Genomic DNA, 15,187 nt, shown 5'->3' with positions numbered 1-15,187 from the left:
GGAGCCGGGAGCAGCTCCGTGGCTGCCAGCGGTCCGGGGAGAGGGCGGAGGGGCGAGCAGGTGGCGTGCAGGGCGTGTCAGGGCCTGAAACGGCTCTGTGGATGCTGCCGGTGGACACGTCACCACACATTTGCCAAAGCCCGTGGCCTGGGCCCCGAGCGAGACCCTGATGTCAGCCACGGGCCGGGGACGGCGTGGATCGGCACTGGCTCGTACCACGTGCACTGACGCAGGCGTCCACGATGGGCGGTTACAGGGAGGGGATGTACGAGAACTCCGATTGCCATGCACGTTTAACCACAAGCCTCACCCTGTCACACAGGTTCGCCTGGAGCAGCTCCGTGGCCTGGTGAGCGGAGGCTACTTCACGCCGCCCTGCAGGCCGTGGCGATGGGACCCTCAGCGCCCCCAGAGAAACCTCTGTGCTGCGCACGGCAGGTCCTCCTGGATTGTCACTGCGCTGGTCTCACCGGACAGCTCACATGCCTTATGTGACACAGTGTGACTCACCAAAAGGGCCTCATTCACCGTCTCCCTCCTTCTCCCCAGGATCCGGTAAAATCATCCTGGCCAGTCTTGTCATCCCTGATGACAGAGGAGCATAGGGACTCAGACCTTCTGGTGACAGCTCACGCTGTTCCACCAGCCAGATGCGGTGTGTGTGAATGGTCTAACGGACTGTGTCATTGACAACGAGCCTGGCCCAGCCTGTGTGGCTCAGTGTTTACCTGTGAACCAGGAGGTCATGGTTCGATTCCCGGTCAGGACACATGCCTGGGTTTCGGGCTTGATCCCCAGTTTGGGGCGTGTATGGGGCAGCCATACACCCAGAAAGGCGTGTGCGTGTCGGAATATCAGCACACGGATGGGACTCGGGAGGAGGCAGCGCGTGTGTCTGCCATGTCCTGTCACAGTGAACGGGGTTTCCTGAGGGGCAGAGAGTGGGTTCAGTAGGAGGGAGGAGCTTCTCGGAGGCCGGGCGCCGGGCTTGCTTCTGAGCACCGGCCTGTCAGACCCACAGCAGCTCCTGAACGCCTGTGGCCTCAACGAACGTGACCTCATCGGCTCAACAGATGTTTTGGGGAGACTTGGTTTGCTCCAGGCTGGTCTTTTTTTGCCTGGAGAAAACTTGCCTCAAATTTGCCTCAATTCTGGCTCCATGCCTTTGACTACGACCAGCCCTGCCTGGCAGTGACTGCGCAGAGCTGGGCAAGCCTGGGCTTCTCCATTTGCACTCGAAACACTCCTCTCTGTGGGCAGCGTGTGGAGGGGTCTGAAGACGCTTCTCGGGCTTTAGCATTCGCTCTCGGCTCGGTGACCTGTGCAGCCTGCTGCCTCCCAGAAAGAAACCACTTACGCTGGCCACACGGTCAGCAGTCCCAGCTCCACCAGGCCCTTCTACGTAACGGGCCAGACAACCTGTGCTCACACCCCACAGGCTGCTGCAGGCTCCAGGGAACTGCTCATCTTTGCCCTCCTGGGAGCCACAGAGGAGACGCCTTTGAATGGATGAGCTCCAACTTTATTGACAAAGACAGGAAACAAATGGGCATGGTGTGGTCCAATAAAACTTTATTTATTTACTTTCTTACTTACTTACTTACTTACTAGAGGCCCGATGCATGAAATTTGTGCAGGGGGTGGAAGTTGTCCCTCAGCCAGCCTGCACCCACTCCAATCTGGGATCCCTCTCACAATCCAGGCTGCTGGCTTCCAACCTCTCACCTGCCTGCCTACCTGCCTGATTGCTCCTAACCACTCCCCTGCCAGCCTGATCGACATCTAACTGCTCCCCTGCTGGCCCGATTGCCCCTAACTGACCTCCCCTGCCAGCCTGATTGCCCCTAACTGTTCTTGCCTACAGGCCCGATTGCCCCCAACTGCCCTCCCCTGCAGGCCATTTTATGTCCACATAGGGGCAGCCATCTTGGGTGTTTGGAGTGATGGTCAATTTGCATATTACTCTTTTATTAGATCAGATTGTTAATCCTTGCCTGAGGATATTTTTCCATTGATTTTTAGAGAGAGTGGAAGGGAGAGGGAAAGACAGAGAGAAGCATCGATATGAGAGAAACACATTGATTGGTTGCCTCCTGCTCGAACCCTGACCAGGGCCCAGGAAGGAGCCTGCAACCGAGGTACATGCCCTTGACCAGAATCGAACCCGGGACCCTTTAGTCTGCAGACCAACACTCTATCCACTGAGCCACACCAGCTAGGACAAAACTTTATTTATAAAAATGAACAGCTGCCTGGATTCAGCCTCAGGCCCGCCTTTACCAGCTCCTGCCTCACCCCGACCTAACATGGAGGTTAAATGATTTAATATAAGGGAAGTACTTACAATAACAGGGAAGACAATAAGCACTTTACAAGTAAAGCTAGTGATCCAGTGCACGAAATTTATGCACATGAAAAGGGAATTAGTTAGAGGAAATACTTTAATATTGCTATTTGCCCTTTCTCTATAATATTATACAATAGAATGTCAAAGATGAAAGAAAATTAGTAAAATGCATATGAAAATCTCCCTCCTGTCAGAGGCTGGCACGCACCATGGGACCCAGAGTCAAGTCCCCACCAACACACACACACACACACACACACACACACACGCGCGCGCGCTCGAAATCGCGCAAGATCCAGACCCAGCCAGCACCGCCCCTGCCAAGCCCTGCAGGGTGGGGGTGTGGCCTCAGGTGTCCTGGCCCCAGAGTGACAGCATGATGGTGTGATGGCCATTTGCATATTGGCTCTATTTTATATGGGATTATTCTTCCAAAGAGGCGAAAATATAGGGGAAACCATACCCAAAGGCATTTGACACGTTAGAAAACCTCAGTTTGAACTTCGATTCTGCTTCCAAATGCTGTACAGGTTGGACCAGACCCATCAACCCTCCGAGCCACAGTCTGTCCATCAGGAAGATGGGTCAGCAGACTTTCCTGTAAATATTTTAGGTTTCCCAGGCCATAGGTCTCCCTCACAATTACTCATCTCTGCCATTCCTATTAAACACAGCCACATGCACTATGTGAGGGGATGAGTGGGCTCCAATAGCATTGTTTTTGTGTAACAATATTTTATTTTTCCATTAGATACTCTCTCTGCTTTGGAGCGGATAGCCACTCATTCCTTCCACAGTCACTGGCCAAGCATCAGCACCACGTCTACTCCACGAGCCAGACTGGAAGGACAGGCACTCAGGTCTGCAAGGTGCACCCGCAGAGGGGTGGTGGGCGTGCAGGGCTCGGCCGTGCGTGGACTGCCAGCCTGGAGGGCGTCTGAGCTTGCCGCCTTCGTCTCCATCGGTACATGAGGGCTCACGCACTGCACCCCAGACCACACTCCCGGCCAGAGCTTCCGGGCCGGATGGAGTGTCGCTTTTCCCGTTTCTGAAACCCTGGGGAGCGCGATGCAGCGTGGCAGGTGTGCCGTCTGTGTTTTTGTTGGTTGGCTCTGTTCGCAGGCGTAGACCCATCAGATGGCAAAGGAGAAAGGACACGACAGGAGCACGGGGGGGGGGGGGGGGGGGGGGGGGGGGGGGGGAGCAGGTGGACGTGCAGACACAGGGATCATAGGTGAGAGCAGACAAACAACAAAGGGAAGTGGGGATCTAAGCGGGTCCCTCGCCGCCAGGAGGAGAGGAAATAACAGCACCGTCCTCAGAGGTGTCGGCATTCCCAGGAACCACACTGGAAACCAGAGAGGGGCCAGCCTTGACTTGGCCAACGAGGACATATTCCCACCTGGAATCCCTACCTGGGCACACTGCCAACCGGGTCTCAGGTTCAAGGTCTTAAAGAGACATTGACCTCCCGTGCCCTCTCTCAGAAAGCGCGGGACCCACTCACCGAAGCGAAGCGGCTGAAGGGCCCTCCAGACGGCACAAGGGAGCCACGGGGGGAGGGGGGCCTGGGCAGCAGCAGGGCAGCCACCTCGATCCCCACAGCGGCAGGTCGGCGGCCGCAGCAGTGGCTCTGTAGGGATGTCAGGGATGGACTTCATCGGACTGAACGGGAGGAGATTTAGACAGAAGAGCAGAGACAAGGACATGAGACGAAAAGCAAACAAGCAAACACGTGGGCTCCCGGGCAGCTGACGCACAGGGGCCATGGCGGCGGTGGGCTCTGCCTGGGCCCCACTGGTGTCTACACGGCCTGGATGCTGTCGGTGCTGAACATCGATCTCACTGGAATTCGGGAGTGAAGGGGCGAGGGGGAGGGGAAAGGGGAGGAAGAGGTTTGTGCAGGGAGAAAGGGCCGAGTCCCCGTCCTCTAGGGCGGGAAGCCAACAGGCAGGGGCCCAGAGGGAAAAGTGAGACGTAGCAACACACACACATCCCCGGTGAGGACCTGCAGAGAGGTGGCCTCTGGAGTGAAGGCGGGAGGGGACACCGCCCCGCTTCTCTGGGCAGTTCCTCTCCGGGAAGGCAGAGCTCTGACAGACACCTCGCCCGGCCCCGCGGCACGGTGCCTGAGTGACAACCTGTGAACCAGGAGATCATGGTTCAATTCCGGGTTGTGGGACCGATTCCCAGGAGGCAGCCGGACCATGATTCTCTCTCATCACTGATGTTTCTTTCTCTCTCTCCTTCTCCCTTCCTCTCTGACGTCAATAAAAGTATTTTTTTAATCCTATATAATAAAAGCTCAGTGACCGAAACGGTGGAATAACCAGAACAACCAGAACCTAGAATGACCACGGCCTCTCCCACTGGTAAGCCCTGCCCCAGCGGGACCCCCATCCCTATCGTGGGCGGGGTCAGCCTGCAAACCACCCAGGGGCCCTCACCCCCACCCCAACCAGGGCCCATCAGGGCAGGCCAGCCAGCCCCCACCCGGGCACTGGGCCTCTGTCCTATATAATAAAAGGGTAATATGCAAATTGACTGCTGGGCCAGTCACTATGAGGCACACTGACCACCTCTGGGTCCCTTTCCAGGACGTCAGGCTCCAACCGTCGATGGCGGATGGAGCACGGGGGGTGGGTGGCAGTGGGGGGCGGGCCAGCTGCCAGCAGCCGAGGAAGATGGCCCTGACCACAGGCCAGGCCCAGGGACCGTGCCCACACACGGATTCCGTGCACCAGGCCTCTAGTAAATGAATAAAACGGATGCTCTCCAAGCGCCTTAGAATCTTCAGCCCTCCTCTGGGGGAGGAGCAGCCCGAATGACAGATGATAATCTCAGGACTCCTCCCCTGGCTCTGACCCAGCGACGAGTCCACGGGTTTGTGAGAATCCAAAAATACACTGGGCAGCCATCGGCAGGAAAAGAGGAAGATGTCCCTCTTCCTCTCCCTCTCCCTCTCCCTCTCCCTCTCCCTTCTCCCGGGGAGCCGGTGGCCAGCACCACCATGGCCCCGGGCCCCTCCGTCACCGCCACTCCTGCCCAAGCGGAGCCCAGCCCGCGGTGACACCGAAGGCTCCTCCAGCTAAGCCATCCCGTCCGGAAACAGTGGCCAGCCTCGCCGGGCTCCTGAAAGCTCCGAGTGCGCCGGTGTGGAGGTCACCGTGTGCAGACACGGGTGACGGATGGCCGGGCCGCGGGGACATCTGTCGCTCCCGGTTTCAGCTGCGGACTCGCCCACGCGGACGCGGTCGATGCCAGCTGCGTGTGCCTGGGCAGTGGTCACGTTCGGACTAGGGCGCAGCCTCAGAGACGCCCCCGGCTTCCTAACAGCACCCTGAAAGCCGCGAGTGGAGACACGGAAACGGGGTGAGCTCCCCCGAGGGCGGCTCCCACGGGCCCAGCCCAGGGAGGAAGGCTTCCTGGAGGAGGCGGCAGCCCGACCTCGTCCTGCGAAGAGGGGCCAGCGGCGGCCGGGGCGCTCCTCTGAGCTTTTTTTTTTTTTTTTAAACGTGTTTATATTGAACTTATTTAAATCCTCACCCAAGGATATTTTTCCATTGATTTTTAGAGAGAGTGGAAGAGAGAGGGAGAAACAGAAAGGTTGATGTGAGAGAAACACATCGATTGGTTGCCTCCTGCACACGCCTCAACCAGGGCCCCAACCAAGGCCAGGGAGGAGCCTGCAACTCAGCTACGGGCCCTTGACCGGAATCGAACCCAGGACCCTTTGGTCCGCAGGCCGATGTTCTATCCACGGGGCCACACTGAGTATGGCTCTATTGATTTTTAGAGAGAAAGGGAAGGAGAAAGATAGAAACATCAGTGAGAGAGAATCATTGCCCGGCTGCCTCCCGCAGGCCCCCTGCTGGGTGGAGAGGGAACCGAAACCGAGGCTGTGCCCTCACCAAAATCAAACCCGTGACCTCTGGGGCCACGTCGGCTGGCCTCCATGAGCTTTGAGAGCGCGTTGCGTCTGCCAGCAGCGAGGGCTCCACCAGCCAGCAGGAAGCCTTCCTCTGGTGCACGCGACCGAGAGAAGAACCCCAGTGTTTCACCGTTTGCCAAATTCAGCCACGTCACTCGCATTAGACCGGCCTATGCCCAGCGCCCACCGGGGCCGAGGCCCATGACATGGGAGCTGTTTGTACGCCGGGAAAACATTCCCGCCCGCGAACAAAGGCGTGTTGCTGAAAAGCCTTCTGGACTGAGGACGGCGAGTTCACACTCCGAATGCCACAGCTATGTGCACCGAGTAAATATCTTCCAGAACTCTCGGCAGAGCCCAGTAAGCGTGCCTTTAGAGTTCTCTTCCCAAACTTAGGTCTTGAAATTCGCAATGAACAAGAATGACATTCCCTTTTAACCAAGAAAAAAAGCAAATGAAGGTTAATGAGGATATAGACAGTATTTTGTACTCCAGTTGGGTTTTTCAAACAAAGATTTCAAGAAAACTGTATCTGTCCCTGACCTGAGATGTTTCTGACGAGTCTCTATAAGGGCAGGTTAAGAACTAAAGCTTGAGCCGAGACCGGTGTGGCTCAGTGGAGAGTCTGCGGACTGAAAGGTCCCAGGTTCGATTCTGGTCAAGGGCATGTACCTTGGTTGTGGGCACATCTCCATTAGGGGGTGTGCAGGAAGCAGCTGATTGATGTTTCTCTCTCATCAATGTTTCTAACTCTCTTTCCTCTCTCTTCCTCTCCGTAAAAAAATCAATAAAATGTATTTTAAAAAAGAAGAAGAACCGAGAAGCTTTAGGCTGGTCTCCCTGGCTGGGCCCACAAGTGACAATGGATCGGCTCCAGTGTCCCGTTGCAGAGACTCAAACGGGAAGTTTTCGTTTAAACCACCTATGTCACCCCAGGTGAGCCCCTGGGAAACTCAGGCATCATTTACAGTTACATTTATCTTCTAACAATGATTTATACTCGTACGTTTCACTCATTTTTTATGACAAGATCCCAATGCCTTTTACTCGACTCCTCTAAACTCACGTGGCTTAGTCATGTGGCCACCCACTGACAGAGCTAGCACAGGCCCAGGTCTAGTCCGGAGTCTTACAGATGAAAGTGAACAACACACCAAGCTCACGGGCACTGCCACACCCAGGCTGAGCGAGGGACATTGACGGCGTCTGAAAGTGCCGGCGGACAACAGGCCTTCCGGAAGCAAGCTCGGTGCGAGCACAGGTGAGGGAACGGTGGGGGCCACCGGCAGAGCCCAGCCTCGCTTCCCACCACCCGCCGTCCCTGAGCCAGTGGCCTTGTCTTCAGTTCCCAGATTCACTAACCGTTTCCTTATTTTTATTGTCTTATTGATTTCAGAGAGGAAGGGAGAGCGAGAAACATCCATGAGGAGAGAGAATCAGGGATCTGCTGCCTCCTGCACGCCCCCCACTGGGGATGGAGCCCACCACCCGGGCCTGTGCCCTGTCGGGGAACTGAACTGTGACCTCCTTGCTCATAGTCAACGCTCAACCCCTGAGCCACGCCGGCCGGGCCCTGCCTGTTTCTTTCTCAGTTTTCACTAACATTCACCTGGATCCCGCCTCTCCAGGCACTTCACTGAGGGTTTTAAATACACGAATTCACTTCATCCTCACATTGGTCCTGCGACCAGGGCCCGGGCCCTGGGCCCCACACTCGGGAGGCCTCGCGCTTGGATCGACGACCGAGTGTCGTCACCTCGAACCTGGAGCAGGGGGCCCAGTGTTGTCATTGCACCGAAATGTGAGCAAGAGGCTCTGCACATGTTGTCACTAGTCCCGTCTGTGAGGTCAGCACTGCGATGGCTCCCATTTCACAGACGTGGAAACTGAGGCAGTGGGCGGGCAAGTCCCTTGCCAGGGTCCAACAGCAAGTCGTGGGCGCCAGGACCCGGGGGCCCGCCTCCGTGCCCGCCGGGAGCCGTGGGGACCGAGTGCTCCGTTCTGCGGGTCCTGCGTTCCCGCAGAGGTCACCCATCACAGGAACGTGGGGCCCAGGCCCTCCTCCAGCCGGCGCTGTTTATAGAGGCCGATGCAGCGGGTGAGGAAGAGGAGGCTTTGCGTTCACGGATAAGCCGAGCGTGGAGGAAGAACTGCTGAGCGGACTGAAAGACGAGAGGCTGAAGGCCGCGGCAGGGGCTCAGCTATTTCAATGACCAGCGAGTGAGCTCCAGCGAGGCCATTTCAGCTCCGGTCCCCGAATTAGAGCTTCCAGGGTCGGGCTCCAGCGGGCGACACGGAGGAGACCAAGTTAGCAGCCGCACCGCGGAGGCACGCGTCCGAGGGCTCTGCTCGCTGCCTTTTATAGACAGGACCTCCGGCCGCCCTGCGCAACCACCGGGCAACAGAAATAAAAGGCTTGCATCAGAGAGGATCAAACACCAAAATAAAAACCCAGATTTCCTGAGGGCTACGGGTCAAAGGTCACATCCCCATGGAGAGAAGCCCTGTCCTCAGGTTCCCGCCACCCTGTCCACCCTGCCAAGCGTGGTTCCCGGCCTGCTCTGGCCACGTCCCCCGCCCCCCGCCCGCCCCCGTGACACGGAATCCTTGTTGTTCAAAAAGTGACCTCGGTGTGGCTCGGTGGACAGAGCGTCGGCCTGAGGACTCACGGGTCCCAGGTTCGATTCCGGTCAAGGGCATGAATCTTGGTTGCGGGCACATCCCCATTAGAGGGTATGCAGGAGGCAGCTGATCAATGTTTCTCTCTCATCGATGTTTCTAACTCTCTGTCCCTCTCTCTTCCTCTCTGTAAAAAATCAATAAAATATATATGTTAAAAAAAAACAACAAAAAAAAACCCTGTTCACGAAGAGGAAGCCAGGAAGGCCATGAACTTGGTCTACACAAGCTTCCGAAGAACACGGCAGCCACGGGAGAGAAAAATAAAAGGACAAAGGACAGTGGGGTTCTGAGGAAAACGTCACTAAGAAATTGTTAAAAATGATAATAATAATATGAAGTGAGGTGAAAAATAAAGTTTCAAAACATACAACAGAGAACTGAAATCCGTCAATGTCACAATGTGTATTGATATGCTGTATTTGAGGCCCCTACAACTATAAGAAATGCAAAACATTCACTGTTCGTTATTCATTCTGGAATCGCCCCCTTAAACATCACATTGCCCCCCCTGGTGGGGCGTGGGCCCACATGGGAACCACTGACTAAAGGTAACGATGGGGTGTCCCTTGGACTGAAACGTGGGCACCAGGACATTGCCTGCCACGTGGTCGGACAAAGCACTGTGTCTCTGAACTCGCGTTTCCTCACGTCCACAGAGGGCGGGCAGCGTTCATCTCGTGGGGCAGCCATGACGACCACAAACTCGAGCACAGCCGAGAAGTCATCGCCATCAGCCGCCAACAGAACACGCGACAGAACGTCTTCACCGGCGGACACCCCCGAGAACCCAAGTCCCAAGGTGGGATTGGCTCATTCACAGCCCACACGGCAGGGCTTCCTGAGGTCCCTGCTGTCCTCACCCCTCAGTGTCCTCATACCTCACCGTGGCTGCTGCAGCCCCACACACCACAGCCCACACGCCTCCTTCCAAAGTGGGGGAGGTACGAAGGGGGAGGAAATCATCCCCTGAAGCTCGCAGCAGGTTCCCCTCATGCGTGCCCTCAGAACTGCAAAGGGAAGTAGGATGTTTCTGACTCACGAGGGCCGCTGCACAGAGCAGCCAGGAGAGGACGTGGCTGTTGCATTGGCCGTGGGCAGTCTCTAGACTGTTCCCTTCTAGTCCTGGGCATTCACCCTCAGACCACAGCCACTCTCTGTGACAGAATGTGTCGTGTCCCAGGGGTGAATGCCACCCCAAAGCCCACACAGGCCGGCCTCTCTCTCCACGGCCATGGCCACGGCCACGGCCACGGCCACAGCCATGGCCACAGCGTGGGAGGGCAGGCCAGAGCAGCAAGGAAGCCCCCAGCGGGGCCCTGCACCAGGAGGGCAGTGTGTGTGGGTTGAGCATCGACCTATGAACCAGAAAGTCATGATTCAACTCCCGGTCAGGGCACAGGCCCGGCTGCAGGCTGATCCCCAGTGGGGGGCGTTCAGGAGGCAGTGGATCCATGATTCTCTCTCACCATTGATGTTTCTCTCTCTCCCTTCCTCTGAAATTGATTTTTTTAAAATTGATAAAAACAGCTCAATCACACACACGCGAGCAGGCCTTTCTCCTCTGAACGAGTCCCGGGAGAAAGTGCAGCAGAACGGGAGCCTGAGCGTGAGACGGGAGCCCAGACCTCCTCGGAGCCATGAGCCGCTCCCACCGCACCCTGCAGGGCGAGTCCCAGGCACCCTGAGGGGTCCCGGGGCGCAGAGACAGCGTGGCCTCGGCGTGACCACCAGCCCAGCCACGCCCGTGGCCTCTGGCTGGCCCTCCACGAGGCTGCAGGGCCTGAAGCTGAAACGCTAAGTATAGACCAAGGCCAAGTCAAAGTCAGGAGGAGGCAAATGACCCCACGCAAACCGTTTGATGTCAGTTCTTTTTTGATCTGAGAAGAATCTGAACCCTCTCGCCTCCTCCTTAGAGAGGACCGTTAATGGCCTGTGAAGCGGAGTTTAAATCCGGAAACACTTCCTCGGGAGGGAGGCAAGCCCGGGTGCGGCATCAGGAGGCCCCGAGTCCGGTCTTGGAAACTCAGCGAGAAGCCACTGCGCCCGGCGTCAGGGGCGGGTTCTCTGTGCCTGTTCGATGGAGAGACCTGCTGACTGAGCTCCCCCAGCAGAATCCTCTCTTCGCCACGTCTCGTCCTCACCTTGAGGTTCACAGGCCCACAACTCGGCAAACACGGAGCACCATCGGGGTCACGAGACCCAGCGTGGAGTCCCTGCTCCGCGGGGTCCTGGCTGGGTCCCGGGGACACTCCCTGACCCGCCCATCCTCAAGGTTAAACAGAGGTCAGAGCATACCCCACACGGAGTGGAGACACCTAGGTGAGCAGCTGTCACGCGGTCCCTGGCAGGCCAGCTGGCATTCCCAGGACCCTCGGAAAACACAGAGGGAGGTTTCAGCATCCCTCCCTCCCGCTGAAACAGAGGGAGTGAGAGCCACTGACGTGGGCTAGCTGAGACGTAGATTTCCATCCCACTGGCCAGGCCTCAGGAGGAGAGGGGAGTCTTCCCGGTGTTCCCGCGTGACCCGAATCAGCCGACGACTGGACACGGGCCCGCCTCAGAGGCCCCGGAGGGAACCTGGTTTCTGTGGCCTCGCTGGGCGGGGCCGTGGCTGGAGGAAGGGGAGGAGAGCGTGTGCAGGTCAGCAGCCCCTGGTCGCGTGGAGATGTGCCCGAGGGCGGGACACGCACCAGACTCAGGGGACTTGGTGCCACAAGAGGAGTGCAAAGCACGGCACTGATGCTGCTCCATTGGCCACACATTAAAATAGGGGTGTCGAACTCAATCAGAGAAGGGGCCAAAATCTAAAATCCAGCCTAAATCGCGGGCCGAATGGTTTACTGAACAGTCATAAACTGTTATTGTGATGGAAACGCAGCGGAGTGCAGTGATGACAGCGTGGTGCGGGCCACATTGCAAGGCCTGGCGGGACGGATTTGGCCCGCGGGCCTTGTGTTTGACACATGTGCATTAAAAGGACAGACATTTGATAAGTTGGAGTAAATAGGGTCTATTTTAAAATGAATTTGACCTGTTCCTTTTTGCTTGTTTAATGTTGGCTACTAAAAAACTTTGCAATGACATATGCAGCGTGTGTTATAGACTGGCTGATATTGAAAGAGGGGAACACACACACACACACACACACGCACACGCACACGCACACGCACACGCACACGCATGCATGAGGGAAAAGGAGTCCCAATGTAACAAACTGAAAAACAGCGGTCCATGAGGGAGGACATGGCCTGGCAACTCCAGCACCACCTAAAGAAAGGAAGCCATAGCACTAGCTGGTGTGGCTCGTGGGTAGAGTGTCAGCCTGCAGCCTGAAGGGTCCCGGGTTTGATTTTGGTCAGGGGAACACGCCCTGGTTGCAGACTTGGTTCCCAGTATGGGGGCATGCAGGAGGCAGCCGATCAATGATTCTCTCATTATTGATGTTTCTCTCTCTCTCCCCTCTCCCTTCCTCTCTGAAATCAATCCATCTTATTTTTTAAAAAGGAAGTCACGGAGATTGACTTTTCTGTCAGCTGAGAGACCGCATTCCCTGTGCCCTTTATAGATTCTGCTTCGTCACATTGGACAGAGTGGAGAAAGGCTGTCCCACCCTCCTTCTCCCCTTGGACTCTTGGTCAATAGTTTTTGTTTTAAAATGTTTTATTAATTTATTTTTATTTTATTTATTTATTTGTTTGTTTGTTTGTTTATTATTTTTTACAGAGAGGAAGAGAGAGGGATAGAAAGCTAGAAACATGAATGAGAGAGTTGGACAATAGTTTTTACTCATAAAACCTGTCCTCTGGGAAGTGGTTAGGCATACGTACGTTAAGGGAAGAGCGCCCTCTGCAGGCTGCGTGGTGATGTTTTAAAAGAAACAGAAGCCAGGAAGGAGGAAGAGAGATGCTGGAGAGAATGAGAGACCTTTCCCATTGCTGCGTTTCAGCTGTCCCCACGCACTCACTCAGAAGCAAGGGATAGACTACTGATGTGGAAACTATTTCTGGATCAGGCAAACCCTTTCTTCTTCTTCTTCTTCTTTTTTTAAAATACATTTTATTGATTTTTTACAGAGAGGAAGGGAAAGAGATAGCTAGAAACGTCGATGAGAGAGAAACATTGACCAGCTGCCTCTTGCACACCCCCTACCAGGGATGTGCCCGCAACCAACGTGCATGCCCTTGACCGGAATCGAACCTGGGACTTTTCAGTCTGCAGGCCGACGCTCTGTCCACTGAGCCACACCGGTTTCGGCCCTTTCTTCTTCTTTAAAAATGTAATTTTATTGATTTCAGAGCGGAAGGGAGAGGGAGAGAGAGAGACATCCATGATGAGAGAATCATGGATTGGCTGCCTCCCACACGCCCCACACTGGAGATGGAGCCCGCAACCCAGGCCTGTGCCCCGACCGGGAATCGAACCCTGACCTCCTGGTTCATAGGTTGACCACTGAACCACACCAGCCGGGCTGCCCTTTCTCTTTTCTCTCCCTCCCTTCTTTTTATTTTTTTCCTTTTTTTTTTTTTTCTTTTTTTTCACTCTTTGGACAACTGAAACACACTTTTTAAAAAAATGAATCCTCTGTAAACACAAGCCACAGGGTCAAATTCAACTCTGAGATGGATGCTGCTTGATTCTATGTGGTATCTTCACGAGGTTAGTGTTTGATCTGGTTCCTAAGCCCAACCTCACAGACAGGAAAAGGACAGGAAGAGCACAAACCTTCGCCGGCTGCAGACCGTGTCACCTCAGCAGCCCTCGGCCCAGGAAGGGCTGCCCCCACGCGCAGGTCACAGGCTGCTTCAGACTTGGACCCCCCTCCTCACTTGTTCCCGGCAGATCTGCAAACGTGAACACACCTACATGGCAGCCGAGAGCTGGCTGACAGCCACGCGGTCTGCCAAGCGGCAGTGCACAGCGGAAAGCATTTTCAGGGGAAAGACAGACGGGAGACCCACCTGGGGACCCCTCAGCTGAGCAGCTTCCTGGGTTAGCAGAGAGGAGTGACCTGGGCCGTCTCTGAGCTGACACTGCTGTTGGCATCGCGGGCGGGTGACGGGGGGAAGGCCGCCTGTCCGTTCCTCCAGGGGCCGATTGAGACCCGACACTGCGTTTCCCTTCGTACAATGCCAGTTCCCAGCAAGTCGCTCCAGACCTTGGAAAACAGAGCCCGGGGAAAGCAAACCTGGCGTGGATCGCAGAGTGAGGACTGCGCCGCCGGCTGCTCAGAGCAGGAGCCGGCCAGTCACGGAGCCTTGCTGTGCCCTGGCACCTGAATCCTGCCCGGAGACACACCTGCTGCTCCCCAGCTCCGGGAACCGAGTCCTTCGGCCACAGGCCGACGCTCTGCCCACGGAGCCCGACCGACCAGGGCGGGAGCATCTCTGAGCTTTTGCGCAGTAAGCAGGCTCACCACGTCAGAGCAGCTCGGCCACCGAGGACGATGGGGAGACCCGGACTGTTGCTGTCATTTCGTAGCGACCACAGCGTTTGGGGGTTCCTCCTTCAGGTGCGTTCTGCCACAGGCTGGGTGCCATGTCACGGCAGTGGCAAAGGTCAAGAACAATGAGCAGTGCCGGCCTGGGGTGGGGCCCCTTTAATTGGTGATGATGACGGAGAACCCATGAGGCCGCCCGCGACAATGAGAGAGAACTTGAGACCAGTGGTTCCCACGTGGGCACACGCCCCGGGGGGCAATCTGACTTTTAGGGGCGATTCGAGAATGAGTTGTGAGCAGTGAAGTGTTTGCATTTCGTGTGGTTCTAGGGACCTCATGTACAGCATATAAACAGATATTGTGGCATTTATGCATTTCAGTTCTCTATGTTGTTGTTGTTTTTTTAATATATATTTTATTGATTTTTTACAGAGAGGGAGAGGGATAGAGAGCTAGAAACATCGAGAGAGAATCATCGATCAGCTGCCTCCTGCACACCCCCACTGGGGATGTGCCCACAACCAAGGTACATGCCCTTGACTGGAATCGAACCTGGGACCTTTCAGTCCGCAGGCTGACACTCTATCCACTAAGCCAAACCAGTTTTGGCAGTTTTCTTTAAGACTTTGCTATTTTTTCACATCACTTCATATTATTATTGTTTTTAACGGTTTCTTAGTGACGTCTTCCTCTTTCGTGGCTGCCGTGTTCTTGGGAAGCTTGTTTAGACCAAGTTCATGGCCTTTCAGGCTTCCTCCCTGTGAACAGGGGTCACTTTTTGAGTAAGAAT

Source organism: Pipistrellus kuhlii, unplaced genomic scaffold, assembly GCF_014108245.1.
Source record: "Pipistrellus kuhlii isolate mPipKuh1 unplaced genomic scaffold, mPipKuh1.p scaffold_m20_p_115, whole genome shotgun sequence".
NCBI classification, from domain to species: domain Eukaryota; kingdom Metazoa; phylum Chordata; class Mammalia; order Chiroptera; family Vespertilionidae; genus Pipistrellus; species Pipistrellus kuhlii.
This window is presented reverse-complemented; position numbering follows the sequence as displayed.